This window comes from Hetaerina americana, unplaced genomic scaffold (assembly GCF_022747635.1).
Source record: "Hetaerina americana unplaced genomic scaffold, ioHetAmer1.1.p SCAF_4, whole genome shotgun sequence".
Lineage (NCBI taxonomy): Eukaryota > Metazoa > Arthropoda > Insecta > Odonata > Calopterygidae > Hetaerina > Hetaerina americana.
Window position 1 is genome coordinate 18,852,855 of NW_027286985.1, and position 26,464 is coordinate 18,879,318.

Here is a 26,464-nt window from a genome sequence, read left to right on the forward strand (position 1 = left end):
TTTTTGCATGAAATTGAGGTCTTTCGGCACCAACTTTGCTGCTACACGACGGAAACCCAAATCATTAACCACAATGTCTTGGGCGGATCCATAGGCAATGTTCAAGTCCTCCGCTATTTCTCTGATGGTTAATTTGCGGTTATTGACCAACATTTCTTTTACTTTATCAATTTTTTCACCGACTTTCGATGTCGATGGTCTGCCACTGCGTTCATCATCTTCGATTGACTCACGACCACTTCTGAACCGCTCGTGCCACTGGTAAACGACCGTTTTTTTTAGAGAATCGTTGCCGAAACACTTTTCCAACATTTCCAACGTCCGTGCGCCACTAAATCCGTTTTTTACGCAAAATTTAATACAAGTTCGTTGTTGCAAATTTAAATCCATTTCTGAAATTGTAAAAAATCGCCAACACACACAGAGATAGATGTACTCTTGGCTACGTAACTTTTGCAAATGTCAAGTTATGACACTAATATTTAAAGGGAATATCAACAACAGATGTACCAATTTAACAAAAAAAACAGAACTCAAATCGGAACGATGGGAGCGCCACACGGTGGTTATTCCGGGAACTTTTTGATCAAGGTAGTATATTGGGATAAACTCGGGTGTTAAAATGTTGGGCAGTCATTATATTTATGTACTATTCGACTGTAAGTACTGCTTTGCGGATGAACTGTTTGAAGTCTAAGAAACCTTTTTCCGTTCGTGCATTTGTCAATTATATTAAATGAAGAATACAATATATCTTTCCACTGTCCTTTATTCACGTACAACTAGTTTCAACGCTCAAGCGTCATCATCATTTAATAAACATGAATTTCCACAAAGTTGAGCCGGGAACAATTGAACATGTGTCATTTAATGAAATACGAAATTAAGTAAGTTTATGGGAAATAAATCTCTGGAATGTGTAAAAAAATGTTCCCGAGGAAAAAGTTCAGTCCGTAGGCATGATTAACACATGCCTGCTAGAGTTCGTAATCGCCCACGTTGGATGCTGTGGATGCAATCGTTCGTTGACCTTGGATATTACTTGAGGTGAAATTTAAATTGGGAACATTTTTTTTTTGGTGTTTTTGATAATTGATATCAGTTATGGAGGTTTGTTCAATATTTAATATATTAAAAACCTGGAGTGTTTTCACATCTCATTATAAATCGAATTCTGTGCTTAATCGCCGATTTTGATGCGTATATGAAGTGCATGCATTTTGGTTTACTTTCGTTTTAGGGGTTTTATAGGTATGCAATACATTTTAATGGACGTATCCAAATTCGCTTCATCGTTGACTCATTATGTAATTGATAACACAATAGGCATGAAATGATTACAAAATGAAATTCCTGAATAATAAAAAGCTATATGAAATAATCTAGAACTTTTTTTCAAAGCTCCATTTTATCTCTTGATTTTCTGAAGTATACTAAGTTATCACACACACCCTTTATTTCAGCTCTAGTTCCAAGAAACCCCATTAAGACAGTGTCCGACTGCTTTGTATGCGAACCAAGAAAGACCCACCGTCAGGTTTGAACTCATCGGCATGTTGTAACTTGGCAAGCACGTCAATGCATTTTATCGCAAGTGCGTTGCCCGTCGATGTTCAATCAACGTCTCCCTCGGCCTTTTCAGTTTTGGAGCCGTCGACCCCTACTGCACACGCTTTGCCTGGTCGGACGGCGGCTTATCTAGCGGCACCATCCGCTCCCGCAGTCGTTGTCAAAGGCCTGCTACCTCTGGCCGAAGATTATGCAGTGAACGTGGACGGGTCGTATTCATCGACTCTCGCGTAAACATGTTCTATTAATAAGAGGTGCCGTGATGCGAGCGATGAAAGTGTTTGCATGATTGAATTGGCTCCAACAGATAACATAAAGAGCCCCTGAACTGTTGTAATATGAGTCTTTGTCGACGTCTTCATGAATAGCCCCAAAAAACTGCTTTCGTGATAATTTTATTCTGAGATTATTTACCTGAGGTGTTCTGAGTGATAACATTTTTCCAATTTTGAAAAGACTTCAATTAGAATTGTTGGCAGGATGTGCAACCTGGTAATAGATTAAGTAAACATAGAATTCTCTAATTATTAATGCACAACTCGAAAAACCCAAATCAAAGGTGAAACGTGTTATAATACAGTCTTGGCAACCTTAAACTAATATCTGAAGAATGTAAAATTCATTTTTAAAACAATCCATGCAGAAGAATGTCGAGGCTTTGCTTCTCCGTAAAACCTAAGCAATCGTATTAGTTCGTATAATGCATTTTATCTTAGTACTAATAATTTTATACTAATTATGCATTTTATTTACGTTTTTATTTATTTTGTATTAGTCCGAAAACAGCACTTCGACCTTTACATCGGACTTTGAATATTGATATAACAATTTAAAAATTACATACACCCAAGGTGAAGGAAAAACCACCTAGGCGGGCATCTAACCCGCGAACTCAGGGTTGGCAGACGAAGACGTTACCCCACCGCCACCGGGGCCGGCAAACACTCTCTAAACTCTCTTAGATTCAAATCAAGACAAAAATCGTAGCTCGGGTTCGAAAAAATGAGCAGTTAGTAGCGGGTTTAAACGTGAAGGTAATTAGCGATCCGATTCCTGGGTTGAGGGAGCGTTATTTTCGGTTTCTAATGAGTTATTCCTTAAACTCACCTCTCTTTACATATACATTTATTCAATATGGCGCTTTCTGCGGCTGTTTCTCGTTGTCCATCTGCATTTGTATATTTTCTTCAGTAATTGTTATTCCTTGAGAATGTTGCATTTAACCTTCTTAATGATTTATTTCTCGCTATGTTTTTAAGGTCAGCGTTGTATCAGGCTTTGCATTACCTGGACGATTTTTTGAGTAATTTAAATATGTATTTAATAAGTAACGCTTGTGTGCACTCAGGCTACGGTGCTATGCATTCTCTATAGACAAGTAGTTTCCGCTGTTGATATTGCTTCACCTAGAGTTTTTCTTGAGTCGTTGGGAAATCATTTGCGAGATCGCAAATACAACAGAGGTATCTTCTAGTGTAGAAGTATGGAGGAATGGTATAATCAATTTCAGGTTAATTTGCCCACTTGAGTTTGTTTACTGTGAGATACTTGTGTTCTTGAGTACTATCTTCAGACTTCGTTGAGTACATATTTTGATTTATTAGATAATCTCTGCCATACGTTCTTTCTACGAATTTAATGGTTTATTCCATCTCATGCAATATTTTTGGTGACGGAAAATATTTCTTCAAATATATATTTCTTTTCTTGGTAATTTGGAATTTGATTGATGAACGTATGTTGTTTTATGGAGGCGTTTAATGTCTAGTGATTCCTAATCATTCTCTAGGCAATTCAGTTTTGCCCTTTTCTTAGTAGTGAACTCATCCGAATATTATAATAAATGGAACTTTCCATTCTGCTAATCGGTTTACGCTGCGCTTAAACGCATTGGGAAGTGTAGAGGGAACTGAGGGGAATTGATGAATAAGCTCGTCGCATTTTATGCAATAGCATGCATATAGTTAATTGGAATTTTTCTAATTTTAACTGCAAACTGAATAGTCTGTATTTGTTCAATTCCTTAAATAGTATTCCATATGAAAGAGATTCCCATTTTTATATCAATTTAAATCCATATGCACTCTTCACTTTCGGTTTATTTTTAGTCAGCAAACACTTGACCATTTGATCATAGGATTATGGAATATAGATATACCTAATTGATTTTTTACTCGTTAATACCGTTTAATCTCAATAGATTCAAAGACGAATTTCCTAAGATAAAAATTTTTGAGAATTTTCTCCTAACTTCATCCATTTCGTAAATAATGATAGGCTTTTCTTAAAGATCCAACATGAGCAGTTTATTCATTCGCCATTACCTTGCAATGTGGAGCATCAGGAAAACAAGAAAATGCTATGATTATATACTAAAAGAAAAGTGTTTGACGAATGAACCATATACTATGATGATTATGATTGATGACGTAGAAGAAACTGCATTGGTGATTTCCTTCTTAAGCTACAACGAATAATAAAATTTGACGGAATTAGTTCCTTTTTGAGAATAGTATTAGTCCCTGGTATCCCGCAGGGAGGTGTCATCGAACCCTATTTTTCTCTTTTCCATCAATGGCAATACATTTTTAAGTAACCAGCCACGCCAGATTATTCCCTTATATTACGCTCATTTGCCGAGACATAAGTAATGAATTGCTTTTTCTAGTGATCTCATTAATATGTATTAGTGTTGTTGTCAGGGGTGGGATCCCCAATCTAACCTTGAAAAACACGCAGTATTAATATTTTGGGAAAAGAAATCTGTACAACTATAGGCTCGTTGGGCTTAGCATGTTAGGAACGTATGCGGAACTACTTCAAAGAAAATTAGGTTTATCAAGCACATTTAGTGGGGAAGTATGTATTCCAATGTAAAATTTAGGGAGAGTAGTGAGAGTGTTATTTCTTTTACGTTGGGCTTAATGAATGCGTGGTTCGGGATCTTTCTGTGGACTAATAAAACAAGATGCCGAGGGAAGCTGCCCGTTGAGTGGCTAATCTTTATGAGCGAGCAGGTGTCGCGTTATTATTGGATAACCTGGTTTGGGAGTAACTGGAAGCACTAAGGTTGCACGAATTATTATAACCTAATCGGCAAATACCAATCATTAAAAGTAACACATATGGAATAATTCCAATCAAAAATACTTTTATATGCGAGACGCAGAGAAATAAGACACGAAAATGTCGTTAAAAGGAATTTTTTTCCCCTCGCGTATTTCGTTACAGCAGGTAGGAAGCATCGCGGACGACAACTGGAACTTTCCGAAAATTGAATTATACAGAATGTCAATGCATTCGATTAGTATTACTGGCTGGTAACCTTACACCCCCAACACGTCCTCGTCCCGGCAGTTAAAAAACATTTTGAAGTGGAAAAGATTTACAGAGCGGTGCATAAAGTAGCTCTGTTCCTAAACCCCTTGTCAACTGCCTTCGTGATTCCAGGGTAAGATGAAGACTCTGAATACTGATGAAAATTTCTTGATGTATTTACTGGCATGGCAGGTGCAGGGTGATTGTTAATTAGTTGTGCTTCAGAAAGTCGCGATAATCGCTGTGGTTTATCATCCTCCTTAGTACATTGACGTCATTTCTGACTGAATGCCCACAAAGAAGCCATAAATGAAATTTCCATACCTGATGCGTAGTCATCCTAAGCATGCCAACATATTGGTCGTGAATTTAGTTACTACCTACATGTTAGCCAATGTTTGACTGCGTTTCCCCGTGGCAATAATAATGATTCGGCTTTATTCGGGCGAGATTTAGATAGTGGCATTCCCTTCTTCAATCTAACCCATCTTCAAATATATCCTAAAAAAATATAATAACATTTGAGTACTAAATAATATTGAAAAACTAGATAAGATAGACGTTTACAAGGAATATGCATGAGTACAAAGAGTGTAGGAAGATGTGCACAGTTGTGGGAAAAACGTAAGGAATAAGACTTGAATCCTTGACGGAAAAAAACCCCTGTAGGAAAACCCCCTTCATATGAAGGGGAGTGTGAAAAACCTGGAAATACCTACAGATAGATCATGCTAATGTTATAATTTACTAAATAAAACAATAAAATAAAAATAAAGCAATGCACGAAAAATAGAAGAAACAAAAGGTGAACTGATACATAAATAAATGTGTACAAAAATTAATTAAAATAAAATTACAGATAATTGATACAGAAGTAAGTAATATTAAAGAAAAAGTGAAAGAAAAAATATTACTACAATACGATTAAATAATAATTCTTTAAAAAATTATAGCATATCATATGATGTAGTGAAAGCAAACAAGTCAAAAATAACAAAAAAAATTAACTATGACCCATCACCAGTGGTGAGATTTTAACAGTAAGATTATTGTGTGAAGTAGATATTTCTGACTGATTGTTACGTGAATATTATATGACTCTGAGCTTTTGAAGTGTTTACTTGCAATTCTGTTGTGATTATAGAAGTGTCTTATGTTAAATTCCTTTAAAAGATGCAATTGAAGGAGCTTCCCTGAAGGCGGGACTGAGTTTGTTCCACTCGTGGCATGCATTTACAGCAAATGAGTTTTTGTTGATTACCGTTCGATGCTGCGGTATAACTTTTTTATTCCCTCGTGTTTTTGTTTTATGAACCTGGTCTTGTGTTATGAAATACTCCCACAAGTTTTGTAGTATTTATATTCTGAGTTTGATAAAGTAGAGAGAATTTATGAAGTTGACGTCTGGCACTAAGCTTTAACCACGGAAGTTTATTAAAGTAGTTTGCAATGTGATCAGATATCTGTAGATTGAATATGAATCTAATGCATGAATTAAGCAAACGCTGAAGTTTCAATGATATTTCATCAGATAAATCATAGGACTGCTTCGAAATAATGCATGAAGAATTTAATGACGTTTATGTTAATTGCGTATTAATGTGCATGCAAAAATTGTAAATATTATAATAGATATCTATTGCTTGAATCAAAGCAATTGAAATGTAAGTATCCCACCAAAGTAAATAATCATTAAGAAATTTCCAAATTGAATCGCATTCAGGCAATTTAATTTCCATTGTATTCAGATGTATACTTTAAAATAGGATTAGGAAATTTATGGATTTTACCTATTATGGAAAATGATTTTCAGAACAATTATGCTTTGAATTTGGTTGTCTCTACTCCAGAAATCGATAAGAAACTGCAATTCATGGCTTTAGTTTTGACAGTTGAAAAATTATTGCATCTCGAAGACATGATTTACATTTTTATTTAATTTAATGAATGACGTGTTTTTTGGTTGATTTAGTACCGTCCCTACTGGTACAGGGAACGCATTTCGAAAACAGGAATGGGATGTTTCTATCGTGTAAGGTAACGTTTCGAAACGCGGGTTCGCGGAACTAAGATTATTGTTAATAGAATATGATGTGTTGAATGTTTTTCATGGGTTGTCAGGCGGTGCTGTTATCATTTCCTTCAATCCGTCTGTCATGCGAATAGAGCGGGCATCTTGGTTCTTGTGTGCACATTGGCTGCGCGATGAGATTTTTCTTATGCCAAGTTTGTTTTCCCCAAGCAAGCCCTTCCCCTCCCCGTTCTCTCGTCGACCCTCCCATTGATCCTTACTTCCTCGCTAGGCGGGAAACGTCTTAAAAATGTCGATGGATGGATGACCGGGAGACGATTTTAGTCACTTCCTCTCTTCCACCCCTTCTTTCGGTGTTGCGTGAAAGAAGCCGTTGTCTTTTCCTTCTTCCGCTTTATTCACGTACCCCCCCCCCTCCTTTCCACCCTCGTTTTCCTCTCACTCTCCTTCCATCCAACGCGTCCTCTCCCCATTCCCACAATTCCTGGGTCTTTATCAGTGGCGTCGCCTTCTGAGGGGCGTTGGGGCGTCAACTCAGCCTCGCGATAAAAAGTGTAAAGTTGTGGGGCGTTGGTGCGCGCGGGGCGCTGGGATTGTAGGCTCAGGGCATTCTTGAAGCGAAAGATGTGTGGGAGCGTGTGGTGCGCGCCTCTTTTTATGCAGGCACTATTTACCCGCGGTGATAAAAATTCTTCGCGCCACGATTGCCCCCACCCACCTCTCCTCCTCATCGCGGATATGGCCCTTGTGAAAGGAGGTTATTAGGCTCCGACAATGTTCCAATTTGAGCGTCAACCTCACTGTGTAAATTAATATTGTATTTGTCTTAATGTCTCGAGAATTCGTGATCATGGAATGAATGACGTCGAATTCCATGTTCGCGCCTATGTAAGCTATACCCTCGAGTTTTGCTCGTCGGCAGTATACGTTGTGCCAACTTTCTCCCCACCCGTCCTCATGTTCTTCTGGCTTACGTCGATCTCATCAGCCTCGATATTTTTGAAATGTCAGTGACAGGCACTTTGGCATGGAATATTTTAAATACAAAACATACTGCGCAGTGCAATATTTTATAGGCATTAGTGTCGATACATCACAACATCGCTAAGCCCCTGAGGTTGTGATGCCTCGAAAGGACGGGAGGCGGACTGAAGAGCAGCAATCCGCTCACTCTGTCGTATTCCGCCCCTACCTCCCGCCATTCTTCCTCCCCTTTGCTACCACTCCCCATCTTCCTTTTCTCCTTCATGTTCCCTCCAGTCCTCCTCTTCACCCTCTCCTCTTCCCCATCCGTCTCTTTCCAATCCTCATTTTCTTCGTCTCCCGTCTTCCTCCTCGACATCCCCTCTCGCACTCTCCCGGGGGACCGCATTCCTTTCGCTGCGGTCGGTATGAGCCGGGGCAGCTCCCTAGCCCCGAGGAGGAGGCTGGCAGTGGAAGGAAGAGAAGCTTGTGGGGCCGGCCTACGATAGGCACCGATGAGAAGATGGCCACTCTCGATGGTCGGAAACTGACGTAAATCTGGAGAATATCCTCGGCAACATTCCATCTTCCTTCCCCACTCCCTTACCCCCCTCCTCCCAACACCAATCGTCCCTGGCTCGTCTTTGCCGCTAGGTAGCCGGGCATGTCGGGACACTTTAAATTTTAGTCATTTATGGAGTCTCAGTCATACAGCTCGAGTTAGGTATTAGACCCCTTGGAAGACTGTATATTAGAAATATCGCGGAGCCAGTAGTTCGTAGGCATTGACGGGAGAGTTGTGACTTCAGTGACGGTCCTCCGATCTTTCATTCACTATGCTGGAAACGGTTTAGTGTCCGATAGCCTACAGGCGCAACCTTTTGTATATCATTCGTTCGTCAAGTTTTTAAGTTGCTGTGTCCCGTCATGAATCCTTCATACGGTTTTCCGTCGCCTTTTCGCTTTTGAGAGAGACAACTCGAGTCATTTTTTCTTTTGTATTGGCGTTGTTCCACCGTGAAAGGAATGATTCCAATAGAACTTCGCATTTCATGGCTCGTATTTATTAGGTGTGAGCAGTGGCTTCGAAAGTGATTCGTTGCATCGTTAATGTCGGTGATTCTTCGTCTAGCTGCGTAATACTTTGGAGTTGCCTCGTTTGTCTTTAGTTATTCCAAACGAAAATCAAAAATGGTTTCGCTCTCGTATCTTCTGTGACGTTCGCAAACCAGTTGAAATAAGATTTCAAAGGGTCATTCTTATCACAAGGTTGGGGTTGGTGATCTGAAATCCTCCTATGAGATGCGATGCGAGGACTTGAGATGCGATTTCAGAAGGCTCTCGCTACAAACAAGTGAAATTACTTATTTAGTGCAGCATTACCATGTAAATTAAGGAAAATTATGAATAAGAGATAGTAATATGTATAGTCCATGGATATTTATCTCCAGTTGAATGTATTTTATGGAAACAAATGATTGGTCTTTTTAAATGGAGTTTGGTATTGCATCACTGTTGTCACTAGCGTCAAAAAGACATAAAATTCTAGTTGGAGTCTCTACCTTTATTGTAAATCTTGACCACCTCACTTTTTTCTTGATTCACGCTTGCCGTATGTCGAATACCGAAGAGCTACATTTATTTCTTGATGAGTGGGCGAAAAGTTGGTTCCCCCTCTTAGGCAAATCATAAATCACGTGCTTGAATGTTACGGATCCCCACGTACGCACGTCCGTATTTCATAATCGTCGGCGCGAGAATGTTAAATTTGCCTCTTAAATAGTTAAGGCATTTCACGTGCATTACGGGAACATATCCTCAAGGGTTCACCCGTGGCGTCGGGATAGTGACGTCTCCGACAACACCTCACCGGCTTCCTGTTACTGCTCCTGGCGGCTCCATGTAGAAGTGAGGGCGACCGAAATAAACGTCTTGGTTTAATTTTGGAAAGTGATTAGGAGGTTAAGGGACGTGGGGGAGTGAGTGCTACATGGCTCGTCGGGAGTGAAGGGGGCTAGAGAGAGGGAGGGGGGATATTGCACGAGAAAGGTATTTGCGTCGCAGTTGTATCGATGACGCTCTTGTTTAAGTCGTAAGTAGGAGTGCTTTGTTAGATTGTGACCAACTCACTTCGTGTGGCTACGTCGAAGCACGGATATCACATAATTATTGAAAATGGATCAATTGCGTGTAACCAGCGTCATTGATGGCTAGCGTAAAAGAGGTTGTAATGGAAGTTCTGCCATGTTATCCTACTGCCGTTATTTTGTTCTCCCTTCGTATGAGTGGTGGGCTACCTACCTGTAACAAAATGCCAACCACACCGTTGATTTAATATGGCGTATGTAGTTCGATGTGCCGTGATGAGTTCTTTCTTGTATTTATTACGAGTGGATTTCAGGTTTCACCCTCCCCTGGTTGCTCATGCATTTTTGTCCAGTTTTCTTCCAAGGCATTCGTTACGGTTGGGTAGCAATCTTGAGAAGGAAGATAATGCACCCATATAATTGGTACCGAGTATTCGTATTCAATTATCTCATTTTTGTAGCGGTGGCAGTCGGAAGAGTATAGCCGTTGGTGTTCGTTAAATCGCACCTTACGAAATTCAACCATTATTGCAAAGTAAAGTTTGTGCTTGTGAAATCAGTGGGTTATTATTCAAAGTAATGTTAATTCAGTAGTGGGTCCCATTTTTCTAAATGTATGACGATCCCTCAGCAATACTAATTTGCCTGCAAAAATTTACTCATTTGTAATCCCAAATGCACTTGTATATCATTTGTAAGGGATAGCTCCATAATTTGAGTTATTTTTGCAAATTAATTATCTAGGTGCGGGATATCTCAAATGTCTTAGGATCATTTGTGGTAGGTATTCTGAAAATTTCAATATAACATGTCCGGAGTACTTGTTACCACTTATATGATTAAAAATGGATTTCTCGATTTACTTTTGCCTAATTCTTCCTTAAGGTGAAGCTTTTAATGTAGATTCTTAAGGGCCACTCTCCGCTAGCATCCAGAAAAACTTCAATTTGAATGTGTAAAATATAGCACTTGTGTTAAGATAAACAGAATTGCATAATTTGACTCTTCTTTATCATAAAATATTGCTCTAGTATTTGCAATTTGAAGAGTTGAATTTCGAAATATTTAGTCGCCAGCCAAATATGGCGCTGTTTCACATGCCAGTTTTTTCAGTAAAAAAGTTGAGAATTTTTAAAATAAGACGAAATGTCTTGTAATCATATGATATGTGATTATTTGGAAATGAAATAAGACCTAGTTAATCTTCATAATTATGCAAGTGTAATGCCAATTTCTTGAAGAGAAAGGAAGTATGCCTCAGGTTGAAGTCATATTCATAAAATTAATATGCATCTTCATCTAATATATCGGTAGTGTAATATAATTTCGATGCACTGACACAATATTTACCAAATACATCATTTTATTTGAAATATTTCGGAAGTGAACGCACACAGTTTCCAAATTCATTTGGTCAGGCCAGATCTACCGTAAGGGTTAACATATGCGCATTACTTGATTCACGTTTTCTATCCTGAAATCCTTCAAGGAAGTATTTCACTGTATTAGTTATTGTGGCATGCTGACTTCTAAGAATATTATTCGTTGAGGAACCTTTCTTGCTCCTTTGCATCTTTTAAGGCACAGTAGGCCTGAGGCATGGATGTGTCTTTTCGAAGTTTCATATAATTTATGCCGCTAGAGTGTTCATTATTGTGTTCATGACCTTCAGTTTCCCTCGCTTGCGGATCCAAGGAATGAAATTCTTTTCCTGGGGTAATTTCTGTTTCTTACAAAGCGTCTGTTCCCTGGAACCTCTCAGTTCCACCCCTCCCGTGCAGGAGAACGCTTTGGGGGAGGGGGAAGTTGAGGGGAAGAATGTGGGGGTTGTCCAAGCATGTTCCCGGAATCGACGCCATTCTTTCATACATTACTTATGCCTCCCTCAAACCCTTTCATTCCTCCAAACTCGCCTCTTCACTCCGATTTCGCTCGTCCCACAATTTCAAGTCCCCCTAAACTGCAGGTGAGAGCGCTTTTTAAGTTGACTGCGAGAGCAATGAGACGCTGCCTGCCAGCTGAGGTATTCGGGAGTCCCAGTGTCTTACGAGACATGCCTTAACATGAAAGGATTCCTTATGGAGCTAGGGATTGGGAGATCGTGTTAAGGAGGTTACTCGCCCCTTTCGTCGCCTTAATGATTGACTTGACTATGCTAAAACTGTCGAATTTTAAAACGCAGTAACTCATTTCCTTAAATTCCTGTTCCAGCGTTGAACTAGTAATATTTTCTATGGACAATGTAGGATAGATAATGAATATTATTAACTGATGGACACTTTTTATATAGTTTAGTTAATTATCTCCATTGACCAATAGGGATAATTTTTTTTAATCTAGTGGTTGGAATCCTCTTAAGTTACATTCATATCTCAGTATTTTACGTTTTTTGACATTCTCACATATTCATGCATTTCACCATTCAGCCTTTTGATGGGGGACTTGGAAGTGTATTTTCCAGCACGAAATCTGTCCACGCCATTTTCTAATTGATAATTTCTATCTCGTGTAGTCATCTCTATAATGAGATTCCATTTACCGTAAGTTTTCTATTTGAAAATGTATATTATTAAAAAGAGAATATTTAGCCCTATTGTGTCTTTAAGTCGATACGACGACTAATTATGAAGGTTCTTCTCAAGCAGATTTCCACCGACTGGCCCAAATAAGTTCTAAATAGGAATACGTCCCCACCCAGGCCTCCGAGAGGTTGGCGACCCGCGTTTAAAATAAAGGGATTCACTTTTGTTGCCAAATTTTCAATTAATGCGTACAACTTACGTTGAACTAACGTGGGATGCCATTTTGTTTCCGTCTTTTGGAACATATCTGCTACTTTCGGGGCAATTTTTTAAGGGATCGTAGGAATGAAAAGTGAGCAAACGAAATAAAAAATCTCTCAAATTTACAATGAAATTGGAGGCACCTTGCATGGTGCTGTTTTGGCCTCGAAATGGGGGGTTATGGAAGATAAAAAAAGTACTTCTTAAGGTTTGTATGGATGCCGTTTAGTGGCTAAAATGTTATTCATCCTCGATCCTCTTCGTTATTATGATGGGGCAAGAGTGACGGGCAATGTCTGCGATTCCATAGTACTTTCAGTTCTCTTGTCTGCTAGAATCATTCGCTTTGATGGCAAGCCAATTTTTCACTCAGTTATACAGGTAAATCTCGCTCATTAAGAATAGGACTATATAGGTTTGAGACGTCCACCCTTTCCCTCTCGTCTTTGTATTTCGTTTATTAATAAAAGCACTATCCGTGTTTAGTTGTTCCACTGACTATCAAAATACGTATCAGTATTGTTGAGGTGGTGGAATGCGACGGACTGGCTGCGGTTCAGCCAACAAGATGGCTTGAAACACCCGCTTAAGGATATTGTAAATGTGGCTCATGTGCGAGTCTCCCTCTACAGTTTTCGACGGTTTTTAGGTCGTTTTTCTCGGAAAGTCAGGGGAATCTTTGAGATTTCGCCGCTAGGTCCTCTCCCGGCGTGGCACTTCTTCCATTTTCAGCCGTGTGGGAATCATTTAGTTTGCGTTCTCATTCACTCATGCTCGCACGCATTGGGCCGTGGGCGTTACTTAACGAAAGGGTGAACAAAATGATGAGCAGGGGGTACAAGAGCGGGGAAGGATAAGGTGGGGGAAAGATGGGGAGGGTAACGTGTCCGTAGTCTCTCCCGTCTCACACGCACTTCCCCTCCGCCCACACACCAACGCCCTCCCTTTCTTCTCCCCGCCCCTCGTCCTCATCATTTCCATCCTCTCTCCCGCCCCCGCCTCGCCTCCCCGCCAACTTCACCGAAACCCCCCTCCATCACGTCCCCTCCTCTCTCTCTCTCTTTCCCTTGTGCGCCGATGTGCTTCGCGCATGCTGCTCGCGCTCTTCAGGGGACGCTATTTCCCTCCTTTTCGCTCCCTTCTCTCTCTCTCCCTCCCATTCTCTCTCCGCACCATCGATCCATCGATCGCGGGTCTCGACCAGCGGTGGCACAGCGAGCGGCGGCGACTACCACGACGGTGGCAGCGCAGAGCAGAGTCACAGTTCACTCTCACTCTCGTTCGTTCCCCTCCCTCATTCCCCCCTTCCATTTTATTTGTCTCTCTCCTCTTCTCGTTTGCCCGTCCTCCCCTTACCCCCCCTCTGACCTTACTTCATCGTCCCCTCCCGCACGTATCTCAAACCACCCCCCTCATCTTCGCTCTTTTCGACTCGGGCCGGGAGCTTTTAGTAGTGAGTGTGGAGCGAGTGAGTGAACATCGAGGCATCTCTCGGATGTGTACGCGTGTGTATATGTGTACTCATTGCATATATGCGCAAAGTGTATGCGTGTGTGGATGTGTCGCGGAGAGGGCGAGTGTTGCCCTGGAAGGATTTTTTTTCGGAGCTCGCGGCCTCCACCATCACCCGGCGAGGTCGTAATACGCTTACGTAAACGTGCGTCGTCGGCTCGTTTCAGTTTTTTTACTCACTACGCGCCGTACCGTACGGCGCTCCTCACTGCGGTTCGTGCGCGTACGCGTACCACGCCAAGACGGATTTATTAACCCCACCTCCCGTACGTGTGTCGGGTGTTGTGCTCGGGGTGTGATGGATTTGTTTCGTCCTCTCTCACGAGGCACGCGTAGTTTTTTCTATTAACAGCATTGATCGATTCCGTTTCTCACTACCGCCCCTCCCCCTGCACGCCATGCTCCGAGATTTTCGCCTCTTCTGCCCAGCTCGGAGGGGGCCCTCATTCGTGGAATCAGCGCCGGTCGCGGCTAGCAAACGCATACAACGAGAGCGGTGGCGTCGTCGGCTGTGGCGGCCATGGACATGGGGCTGGGCCCGGGCCCCACCCCTCATGGAACCGAGCCGTGCCGAGCCGGGAACCGCGAATGGAAGGAGGGGGACAAGTGATGTGGAGGGAGGTAGGCCTTATCCGGGAGTGTGGAGGGGAGGATGGGGAAAAGTTCCCAGGCAGCAGGGAGAGAGAGAACCAGGGGCCCCTACCGCCACCTCCTTTGCTACCATAGAAGAACCGGATGTGACGACATGGCGGCGGTGGCGTCGTGGGTAGGTGGGAGGAAAGCCCGCGCTTGGAAGGCCACGAGGAAGAAGGAATGGTTGAAGCAATGGAGGAGGAAATATGGTGCGAGGATGGATCTCCGGTGGATCGGGGGTGGAGTGGTTTCGCTCCCTGCGTTTTCCAGGCGGAGCGGTTGTGTCACGTGCAGGGGGCGACAACCAGTGGTGCTTGGGAACGGATAAGACCGGTCATCGGAGTGGTGGATTGTGTGGAGTAGGCCGTAGCGAAGTTTTATTTTCTCGTTCGTTCTTCCCCCTTACGATGCGTGCTAGAAGGAAGGGAATCAGCCCCCAAGATGCCGAGCGCGCGTCCAGAAGTGTGGGATGGCGCGGCACCGCCCTTGGTTCGTGGCGCCGACTCCATAAGCAGAGAAAGAAGAGGCGTCGGCTATTCTCGGCATTTATAGAAGGAAAGGTATGCATCTTGGGTGAAGTCTCCTCTTACGCCAAACTTACACTTCCGTGGAATGGGTTCTAACCGTAGTCTTCTGCGAACAAATGGTCACCGGAAATGTGTGGGTTTGCCTGCCGAGTCACTAGACGCGGAATTCTGATTGTTCATCCCAGTGGAAAATTCCAAAAATGCCTCGGTATTGGACGTAGGCCCAAGTACGCAGTTTCGTTGTGACTTCGTTTGCTAGCCATGTGGTATTCACTGAAAAGGTGCACATGAAGTAAAGGTGTGGTTTTTCATTGTATGGCGAAGTCATTAATTTTGTCTAGTTTTAGCTGAGTTAGGTTATCTGGTTAAATTTCACGTAATAGGTAACATAAGCGGTGTGTACAAATAGTTGTAACTACATGACCATGTGACTTCAAGGCGTTTGGTAATACATTGCGCGGACACTGCATAAGTGAGGTAGTTTGTCGAATTTCTAGCTCATAGTTTTCAGTTCATAGCATGCGAAAGGAGTCCTCGTGTTTATTGAGAGGAAAATGGCGGAGTTAGTGGCCTGTGCCTCCAAAAATCCTTCCGCCGGTAGTAGAGAGAGGGGAACAGGAAAGTCGGGGTTAGGCTAGGCAACAAGGGTGCCTAAACCACGTTCGCTTCTGTTGGCAGCTGCCTTCCTTAAGAAGTCGTTCGTTCTCTTCCCGCCATTTTTTAAGTGGGTATAGTACACTTCCACTTTTCAGTCATTGCCCGGCGTTCCTATGTCCCTCGGCGGCGGGAGAGTGGCTTACTACTTAATGAAAACTTTGTAATCATGTGTTCAATTCCTTGTGGAATGCAAATTCCTCATGCACCATTAAGGGTTCTCTGTTTTATGGGTCCGTGTCGGACCTGCGAGACAGATGGAAGGCACGCGGGAAGTGGATAATTTACTTTTGGCAATTAGATCGACTGATGGTTGGTACGAATTTAAATCTCGGCCTCTCCTCTTTTTCTTCGGGCCGCGATGATGAAAAGAAAGAAGTGCGTTGGTCGAGTTTGCGTATGTCAGGAGGCGGGGGAGGAGGTGGGGCAATGGGTGCGTTACAATGCTTTAGGAAGGGGGGCAGTAGCGCGAAGTGTGTGTGCGGGAGATGAGTATGGAGGGGGGGGGTTCACGGTGGTGCGTGGGCGGTTAAGGGCGGGGCAAGGAGGGGAGAGAGGAGTGGGATTGTGGGTAGGGAGAGAGTGGGTAACGGCTAGGTGGGGAAGGGTTGAAGGCGGCGGAAAGAGGGGACGGGAAGGACGGGCGTGGATGAGGCGAATGCCTGGCCGGAGGGGGAGTAGGGGGAGGGAGCGCTTGTTGAGTCACGTGATCGGGATGACCGTGGGAAGATGGTGTTGTGTTCCCGAGGCGAGGTATGGTTGATGCCTGCCTCTTCTCCTCTCTTCCCTTCTTCCTTGGGCCGCGCCGGGCTGAGAGACAAGAATCAGTCCCTATAAATGGAGGTTCTGGATCCGACCAAGAGAGGGCTGCGAGCTGTGTGCGCGAGGGTCTCAGCGGCGTGGTCGCGGGAAGGGATTGGAGCTCTTGAAAAAGAGGGGGAGACGCCACGGATAAGACAGGAGGAACCCATTCATACTTTATTTATCCCCATTCGTAGTAACAGCTATGTCATTTCCATGAACTCATACGAGCATCCCGACTGAATTCCTTTGCGGCGGCAAAAAAGTTTTGAAGTGTTACGTTTTATTCTCTTCCTGCTTCTCATGCCCACACAATCTTTGATAATTTAATGGAGGTAATTTCCAATTCTGTGACTATGTTTTGAATAGTTAAAGGAAATGGTTTTTGCCCGGGTAGCACTTACGCCAGACAAGCTTTCGATAACGGATTCCAGGGAAGTTAACATGCCCTTAAAAAAATGTTCATTACAATTAAGCGTCCTGGAGTTAAGCTGTTGTTGCTGATGCATCTACTTATCATTTCTTGTACTAGGGCTGTCTGTGAAGAAAATAGGGTCGTTGCTATCAATATATGAGCTGTTGAATAGGAAGATTAATATTGAATAAGCCCTTCACGGTAGAATATGATAGATTTTTCTTTAGTTAATAATTTTTTTGGTCATTATAATCGTTGGTTGTGTTCATAATGTTGGTAATTATCAGAACTACTGCAACTTATTAGTCTAGGTGGTTAAATGGTTTTTCTTTTCTAAAGCGTACAATGTGTATGGTAACTAATCATCTGCCAATCTGTGGAAGTAATGACTTAAAAGATGCTGGTTTGTCTTATCTTATTGTGTCATTTCATCCTCTTTTTGCTCTCATCAATTTTGTCCCTTATCTCATAACCCTTGGAATACTTGTCATCTCACACCGCTGACTCTTCGAGGGACAGTCCGACAAACAGGATGTGAGGCTGACGCGTCAGTGACAGTCTTTATGTCCTTAGGTGTTTGGTTTTTGTCATTGCTATCTTTCATGGAACACCACAGTATAGATATTTTGGCAACTGTTGTCTAACGTAACTATTTTTGGTGAATCAAGATTTTGTACTGATACAGATTATAATATTTCCAATATTTCTAAGCATAGGCTAATATTAGTGCAGGTATTTTTCCTTTCCTTTCTACCAGGATGGTTATTTAATGTTGGTCTTTGTGTATTAGTGGAAAAAATATCGCTACGTCGTCATATGGTTCAAAGTTGTCAGCATTATTTCAGTTGATAACATTAACGTAAGAATTTCTCACCATGAGGACTAGCATATTTCATGTATGCATGAAAACAATTTGTGGAATGACCTAATGTTCAGAAGAATATAAACCAGTTTGAACAGACGTGGCTAGAAACATTTGGGTTTGGTATTATTCGGGTAAATGTTGCCCTAAGAAACCTCAATATTTCCATATTGTTGTATTTCGATGACTAGGTATGTTTGTATCCAGTTCACTGACTTCACGCAGTGGAATTTTGCCTAGCTGCTATTCATTTTGCTTTGCCCTTCCATAATGGCATAGCGCTGAAATAAATGTATATTTACCGAAACATCATTTTGTTATCTTATTATTCAAACAGTAGCTTACTTTGTAATTTTAGGGATCTTTATCTTACCATTACTAGCAATCCAGGAATCCTTATGCGTGTTGCTTCTGGAGGGGAAGCCATAAGAGCTGTGTGTAGTTGACTGTATTTGTTTCTATCGAATTAATTCGTCTCCTGGAATCGTGCGATGGCTTGTATTTCCTCCGTTACGGAAACCTGCCATCCTCGTCAAGTCCCCTAGACGGCAAAGGAGTTGTTGAGCATGGCCAAAATGTTAGGTAAGGTGGGTCGCGGGCTGTGTGCACGATGCCGTAAAAAGCGGAAGAGTACGTGTATGGGGTTTCTGATTGCCATTACTTTGGCAACATATATAGTCATGATACTGTTCGAGGTGAATCCAATTCTCGTAGTCAGGTTTTTCTTGTCGAGTTTCTTTTTCTATTCTCTTGATGGCGCTGGCTGTTGGATGTCTCAACTTATGAATCGATTGCACGTATTGCTGAGGCGGTACTGGTACTGCTGAGTTAATCTTTTACAGCCAACACATACTTCTGCTAACTTCTGCCCAATTCAGTTTAATGGTTAATTATCGACTCCTTCAGGACTGGCATAGAGAAACCGGTTTCGGTGATTTCACGATGGATCAATTTCCAGTCATTCAAATTTCGCGCAATTCGTATTATGTAAATAATATATTCCGTGGTCAAGTATTTTATAGCCTTTTGTTCGTTATATTTCCGAGTGCTTTTGCATAAAAATACTTGAACTTACTTCTTCAGGTATCCTGGAGTATGAGGAGTGCATTACGACCAAGTGTGTCGTGTTTAGAAGCCTTTTTTTCACTGGACCACTGCGAGTGAAAAATTGCTGTGTTGGCTGTTCGTATGAGATTGACAAAGGTTTACATTGTAAGTCTTCAAAGACCCTATTGTTTCCGATATTTACGCCCGGTGGAAAGATAATTTTATTTTGCCATTATTTTAACTTGACAATATTTGTTTTTTCTGAGCTGCGATTCTCACCATAAGTATTATGGTTTCATTTGAGTAATTATCTTGTGTTTGGTTGTAAAGACGAAAGGCAACTGCCAATAATCATGCGGGATAAATGATAGCTTAGCCGTGGCCACTGTAAGGGCACTACTTCTTGACAGAAATGATGTGGGCGATTGAAAAAGTATGGAATAATCACGTGAAAACGGATATTTATGAAGTGTGTCGCTGTTGTTTTCCCTTGCGCGTACTTGTTAAGGTCGACCTACGATTACAGGAGATATTCATTTACCTCCCCACCGTCGCTTTGAGGGTAACTGGAAGAAGCAGTCTTCCACTACCATTATGGCCGAGGGAATTCGTTCGGCCGCCGTCCTCACCTCCGGTCCTACCTTTTCTACCGAGTCGATTTTACAAGTCGTCCTAAGCCTTCTCCGCCCTATCTTCCAGCTCCTCCTTTCGCCTTCCCTCCTCGGGCACACCTTGGTCATTGGCCACACGGCTGGGGTCCGCATTCCTGGCATTCCATCCCTCCTTGTAGCCCCTCTCTCTTCCGTACCTCGGCCTCCCTCACCGCCTCATCCCGTGCCTCCCGACGGCCGCCTCCCAGACCCTCCAGCACCGCAATCCTCCCCGTGTTCCTCCCGTCCCCCGCCCTCCCGAGTCCATCCGCCTCTTGTTTCCAAAACTCCTCCCTCCTCTCCCTTTGCTCTTTCACTCTGGCCGCCAGCGACGCGCAATGGTAAGAGAGTGGTGGGTGCATCGCTCTCGGGTCCATTCTCGGGTTCCCTTCAGCTTATGCCACTCGTTGGCGCGGGCGGGCCGCACGCCTGGCGGCTGTGGGGGTGCAGGGCGAGCGCTGGCGACGATGGGGGATGGTCAGGGTTCTGGTGACTAGCGGAAGGTTCGGGCGTTGAACCCCACTCAGCTACTCAGGAAGGCCCTTCCACGGGTGTTCATCCAGCTTGACAGCGGTCGCCGCCTCCCCGCCGAGGTGCGGCATTGTTTCAATCCTGTGAATCCCGTAACAGTTGGCGTCTTTCCCCACTCTCACTACTCACTCCTCCCCTCCATGTTCCGTTTGATATTGTATTTCTTTTGGATAGATTTTTCAGGGAAAAAATAACCAGTGTTTGTTTGCCGATTTATTGTCCACCATGCGTTCCCTTACTCGCCAGTTTTATGAAGACGAGTGCAAACACATTGTCCATCATAACGAATAAGTAGGAAATTTGAATTGCATGATGGCCAATGAAGAGAAGCCAATGGAAAACATCTAACGTAGAGGGGATATGATTGGACAAAGACTGAGCTACGATGTTTTGCTGAATATCATAATTCAAGGAAATTACGATGCATTCTGGTTATAGGAGTATAATCGAAGTTCTGGTGATCTTATGTATAATTAATTGTTTAGTTGAGCATTCATCTTATTCTTTTTCTTTTTATTCCCCCAAAATGTTTGGGGGGATTTGATAACATCTAGAGGAGTCCTACATAATCTGTGTTGGAATATATTCTCATTTACGTTAATTTTTTCTTTCCCTGCAGGGATAACATGGAAAGAATTGAAAATTACTTATTAAATATATTCCAATGAGTCTTTGAATATTTAATTGAGTGTTTTGTTAAGTGTGGCGATAAATTATTTGAAGTGAACGACTTCTAGACCACGATATGCCCCACAATTGCTATCAATATGCACCTGTGTACACGAGTGCTTGTGGGCGATTGCTGACTCGTAGTCTTAATCGTGATATTTAATTGGAAGTGGTTCCACACCAATGGCATATTTTGGTTAGGGTCATCTTATTTCAACGTGCTGTAATAATTTAATAGTTTAGGCATTTTAAGTTTTCAATACCCACTTTAAGAGGGTCAATGTATTTATTTTAAAAGTGTAGGAAAGTAAAATTATTAAGGAAAACGCAACCTAGGTTAATTTTAATTCGGGGAAAAGATTAAGGGATGTGAATTGTCACAAAGGGCGTTGTGTTAGGCATGATAAAATTGTCGGAATTTTCCGTTCGCGGGGAGAAGATGGTCATTATAAACAAAGTTGAAAGAAATATTTAATGTTGCAAAACGGAGCTGTAGAAAAGACTAGTTACTATTAGTGCGTGGAATAGTTAAATGAAATATTTTTTAGGAATGCTTACTTAATGAAACTTGAAGCCCGTCACATGTACATCTACATAATACCCCGCAAGGGCTTGTGGCGGGACGTGTGTCACCACCTGTATAAAGGAACGAAAACACATGCAAAATCAACACATGCGTGCAAACCTTTACCCATAGCGGCGTATACATTCATGCAAAAATCCTTTAAACTTACGCGCATGATTATACAAATGTTATAACCCATCGAACAATTGCTCTTTTGAATGCAGTACAAAATTTATCCAATAGCGTGTAAGCCAGAATTTGAAAAGTAATGAGGCGAAATTCCATGTAACATGTTTGAATCAAAGTCCATGTAATCACGAATGCAATTTTGTGAGCTGCAGGAAATGTTGTATAGGACCAATAAATTTCATGTCGGACAGCTAAAAAGTTGAAGTACAGCTCAGAAACCTAACCAAGGACGGCAGGGAAGACGCTTCGTGGAAATTTAAGGCTCTAGACTTAACAAACATGTTACGAGCTGCGAAAAATGGTTCTTAATTTGTTTATTCGCAACATTTTGATAAATCCCTGGATCGCTCGACTGATTCAAAGTACCGTTAATATTACATCCTGTGGAAATTCGACACTATTAGTGGCTTTGCGAATTCGATTAAATACTACTATGTTCTTAAATGGTGTACCTGCATGCTGTGTAAATGAGGAAGGCATCTGTTTTAATTCTTCGAACGATGTTTTGTGTAGCAACATTATTATTTTATTTATTATTTAATAATTACATTGCAATTAGGCGATTTTCCTGGTGGCAACGGTCACCCATTTCCCGGGCAAGTTTGGTCAAAGATCACTCTTGCAACGAAAAATACATGCATGCACGCACTAGAAAAACAGGTAAGAGACAAAATATTCTTACATACAATGACACTTCCACATCAAATACAAGGAAACTTCCACATCACATAATGTGTGACACATTTTTATAGAAAATTTATTGAAGAACACATGTTGTGCCGTCGAGAAGTTTTATGGAAACGCAACGACTATGATGTTGATTTGCAATATTGTTGAGCCACTTTTCCGCTAACATTGAGTAGTAACGAAAAAGCGAATCCGACGTTCAGCTCCCACGACCGGTGGATGGACAGATGGATCTGGCGGAGGTTATAAAAGCAGGTCCCGCTCTGCCTTATTGATTTGTTTTCAAGTTCTTTCAAAGATTATAGTTGATATGGTTTGGTGAAAAGAGACTTCTATCTAAAGGACATGGCGATATTGACGGTGGCTTACGTTGAATTTTTGTTCCTGTGACCGTTAGTATGTTAACACTACTTGTACTGTTACATTGTGTACATTATAACGGAAGTACACTAGTGTACTTCCGTTATAATGTGTGTTCATGAATGTTTATGTTCAGTACAGTGGTTTATCAATGCAGTGATGCATAGTCTTAATTCCGAATTTCAAACTTCGTGTTCGAAAATATTTTTTTTTACGGAGAAGATTCCATTTGATGAATTACAAAAACTCGGTAACAAGCCATATGTATGAACTTATTTTTGAATAAATAAAGAAAGTGTTCTTTATAGATTAATTTTTAGGGCAATGGTTTGTTGATTTTCCTCAAGTTATGGGTAATTCTTGTCTTTCTTGTATCACGGTATTGAAGGTGTATGGCGAAATTTGCATGTTTTCAGTTCATCAATCAAATGTCCCCCGGATTATTCTTAACATCATGCTGTAATGAAGGTATGTTAAGTCGCCGAGTAATGGCTTGAGAATTATTCGATTATTTCACAAATTTGCTAATCTGAACACACATCGTCACCGCTAATGACGAGTATAGTTAGGGAAACAGCCTTTTGATACGGTGGACTTGGTAAAATTAAAAGAAGTTTGTTATCCAGTGATCCTTCACAAAAAGGAGGTATTTCATGAATATTTGGAACACTGTTTGGGTTCATGATTTCTGGCAGTAGTAATAATAATCTTTGCCGTTTTTGTGTGTTAACGACTTTTCTTTTTACCTTGAATTCAGGGTGATCATAGACTTAATCTTTTATTAGATCTGCATTCTCGAGGTTGTAGACAAATCAACCCATTGTTATTTTTTAGTATCTGCAGTTGGTACACATAACATGTTTCTCCATAACTGTAAAATAATTATCATTCCATTTTTTTTTGGAAAGAACAGTTCCATTTTAAGTTTATATATCAGGCATTTTCCTGATTTTTTTTTAACCAGTTCGTATAGAACGTCTTTGCCAGTAATGATTATTTAACAATAACGGCTTCGTGAATAATTATCATCTTAGCTTGAGCAATTGTGAGTGCAATAACATATCAAGACTTCCTTTAAACGACCTCCTCTAGCCTCACCTAAACCTAAACTAGCCTCCCAGCCTAATTTCGATATTCTTACTAGTCCGGGATCCGGTCGTGTCATTCAGTGTCTGCAAAATAATATTCTTAGAAGGAAAACCAGAGAACTTGAAACAAGAGGTTGATTTGATTGGAATGGGCGCCGAGGAATTTCGAAAAAAATCACTCTCATATTTTTATTGGCAAAATAACACTTCACATCACCTATCAAGAGTGTCTGAGAAAGATCTTCTCTTTCCAGGAATCACTTTTTTCCTTCATGTTAAGCATATTGAACACCTCATTTGTTTAACAGTTGGGAGAAGAGGCCACAAGAGATGCCCTAAGACGCGTGAAATCATGTATTACAGTCATAGAGGTGGCAAAATTTTCTCCCACCGTCTACGTCTTATTAGAAAACTGTGAGTACCCAGGAAATCATAGGGTTTTTTAGCTTTTAAAATGTTTTAGTTTCGTCCTGTTTTCCCGTTTCGTCATCCTGTTTTTCTGCAAAAATACATACAATTATTAGTAATTCTAATTTCCACTATCCCTCCTCCAAAGACCTAAATGCAATTAGATGTTGTCTGCTATTTCGTTTCTAGTTTCGGTTCTGTTATTGCTCGACCATTAGCTTGCACTGTGCATTCTCACTTTTTTAGGAAACATTGGAACTAGCCATATTCTTAACGACCCCTGGGTTGGAATATATATCAAAAGAATTTGCCCCGTTCGCCCTCTCAGTGAATTATAATGCCTTTTTTGAGGAGCAAGTATAATGTTCAGTTCCACGTCAACCTTCGAGCTTATTTCATATTTTGAGAGGTGTTATATTAGACCAATTACTGAAGTCCTTCTAACTGAAATAAAATATTTTCAGTAGTAATGCCAGTGACGAAATCGAATCAATTTCGAATTTCATTGCACACAAAAAATTTTGTTTTCATGTGTATCAATTGGAATTTTCTTTTTTTTCATGAATTTCTTCGTTTTTTTCATTAATCTCTTAGTTGTTTTTTTTTTCATTGTTATCTTCGTTTTTAAATCACTGCAAGGTGTATACCATCATATTTAAATCTGTCTCTAAAGTTGAGATTCTCGGACCTTTTTATTGCACTATTCGTTTCAGTCATCTCTCCCTACTATTATGTTCTTAAGCGTTCTTTTGAAATTTCTACATTCTTCATAATATGAAAAAAATGTGACCTTGAGTCAGTTGATTCAGTTGGCTCTTTGCTAAGATTATTTCGTTATTTAGTACACCTAGAGTTAACGGCGTAGAGCTTGCAGTTCGCAGAGAAAGCCTGTCGTGAATTTGGTCTCGAAATAATAAAATCAAATCATTAAAATGACAATCATAACGGGGTTAAGTTTCACACCTGCCTCATCTCAGGAATTGTAAACAGGTTTAATTTTTAAATTTTAGTATCCCTATTCTTACTTTTTCCCGCCATATTTTGTCATCTATATTTTAATAAACGGTTTGTAATTGACTTTCATTTTGTATTCAGCCAACGCAAGCGTAACTTTCTTGGCAATTCTACGGTTTCTTAGTAAGTGTATAATAACATAGTAAAATTATCCCATACTTTTACCTGATTGGTTCACTTAATCACGGGCACAACTTCCTAATCCCTCAGAAATATTTTTGTCCCGGCTATCTAGTACACTAACTGCTGTAGTTAACGCGGTATCATATTAGTCTTAGCGTGGCATTAGTCTTAGTTTTACATGCTGTCCAGTTTCTACTTTTTCGGTGTTTTCCGGTTTTGACGTTGGACTCACTAAATATGGAGTGACGAGCGTCGTATTGTTTCCTCAAGTGTTGCGGACCTTCTTGCTCATGAAAAGATTTCACTTTTAAAACCGTTCTTAATGCGGCGCACTTCTAGAAGATGACAAAATAGATACCGAAACAGAATTATAGTCAATGTCAGATGACTATCATTCGCCTAAGAGGCTGACTTGTGATTAGCTGTGAAATAATTCATCGCCATTGGCACATATCCCTCAGCGAGACAGACTTACGCATTGTAATAGGGCCTTTTTCTCCCTACCTATGGCTTCTAGAGATTGAGGTCGTTGTACCGTGTGGTCGTTGCCCTTAGTCTAAAAACTATTTTGCATAAGAGTTTCGTGATCTAAGAAATTTACCCTCGTCCTGATTCGTTGTTTGTCACTTCGGTGGTTCGTCAACACACAAATCCCTGTCAAGCCGGCCGGATGCTGGTTTTGCAATTTTACTAAAGGGAAGTAACAATGTATGTTGGTGAAAATTTTACTTCAAATTATTTATTAGAGGAATATTATTCGTCTGTAGATGAATGTCAGTAAACAATGTCAGGTGCCCAGGTGTAGAGGCCTCAGCTGAGTATAAGCGCATAGTTCCCTCAATTCTTTTACTACTAAAGCGAAAAATTAGTCAGGTGGTGAATGATAACAATCGCCGAAGACGATTTATAACCAGTTATTCTCAGGTGGAGTCGTAATTGTTGCATTAACTAAGTCCAAATATTTTTCTTCGTCTTTT

At 41.3% G+C, this 26,464-nt stretch overlaps 1 protein-coding gene across 4 annotated transcripts in view; it reads left to right on the top strand.

The window, feature by feature from the left end:
* Nucleotides 1–26,464, top strand: part of LOC139691808 (serine/threonine-protein phosphatase 4 regulatory subunit 1-like) — a 130,610-nt gene that overhangs the window by 46,951 nt on the left and 57,195 nt on the right. The window contains exon 1 of one of the 4 annotated variants that reach the window (XM_071589679.1): nt 14,175–15,457. The exons of the other annotated variants lie outside the window; for them this stretch is intronic. The gene's annotated coding sequence lies outside the window, so the exon portion shown is untranslated. Of the gene's footprint in view, nt 1–14,174; nt 15,458–26,464 lie in introns of those variants that run through there. 4 annotated transcript variants of the gene reach the window in all.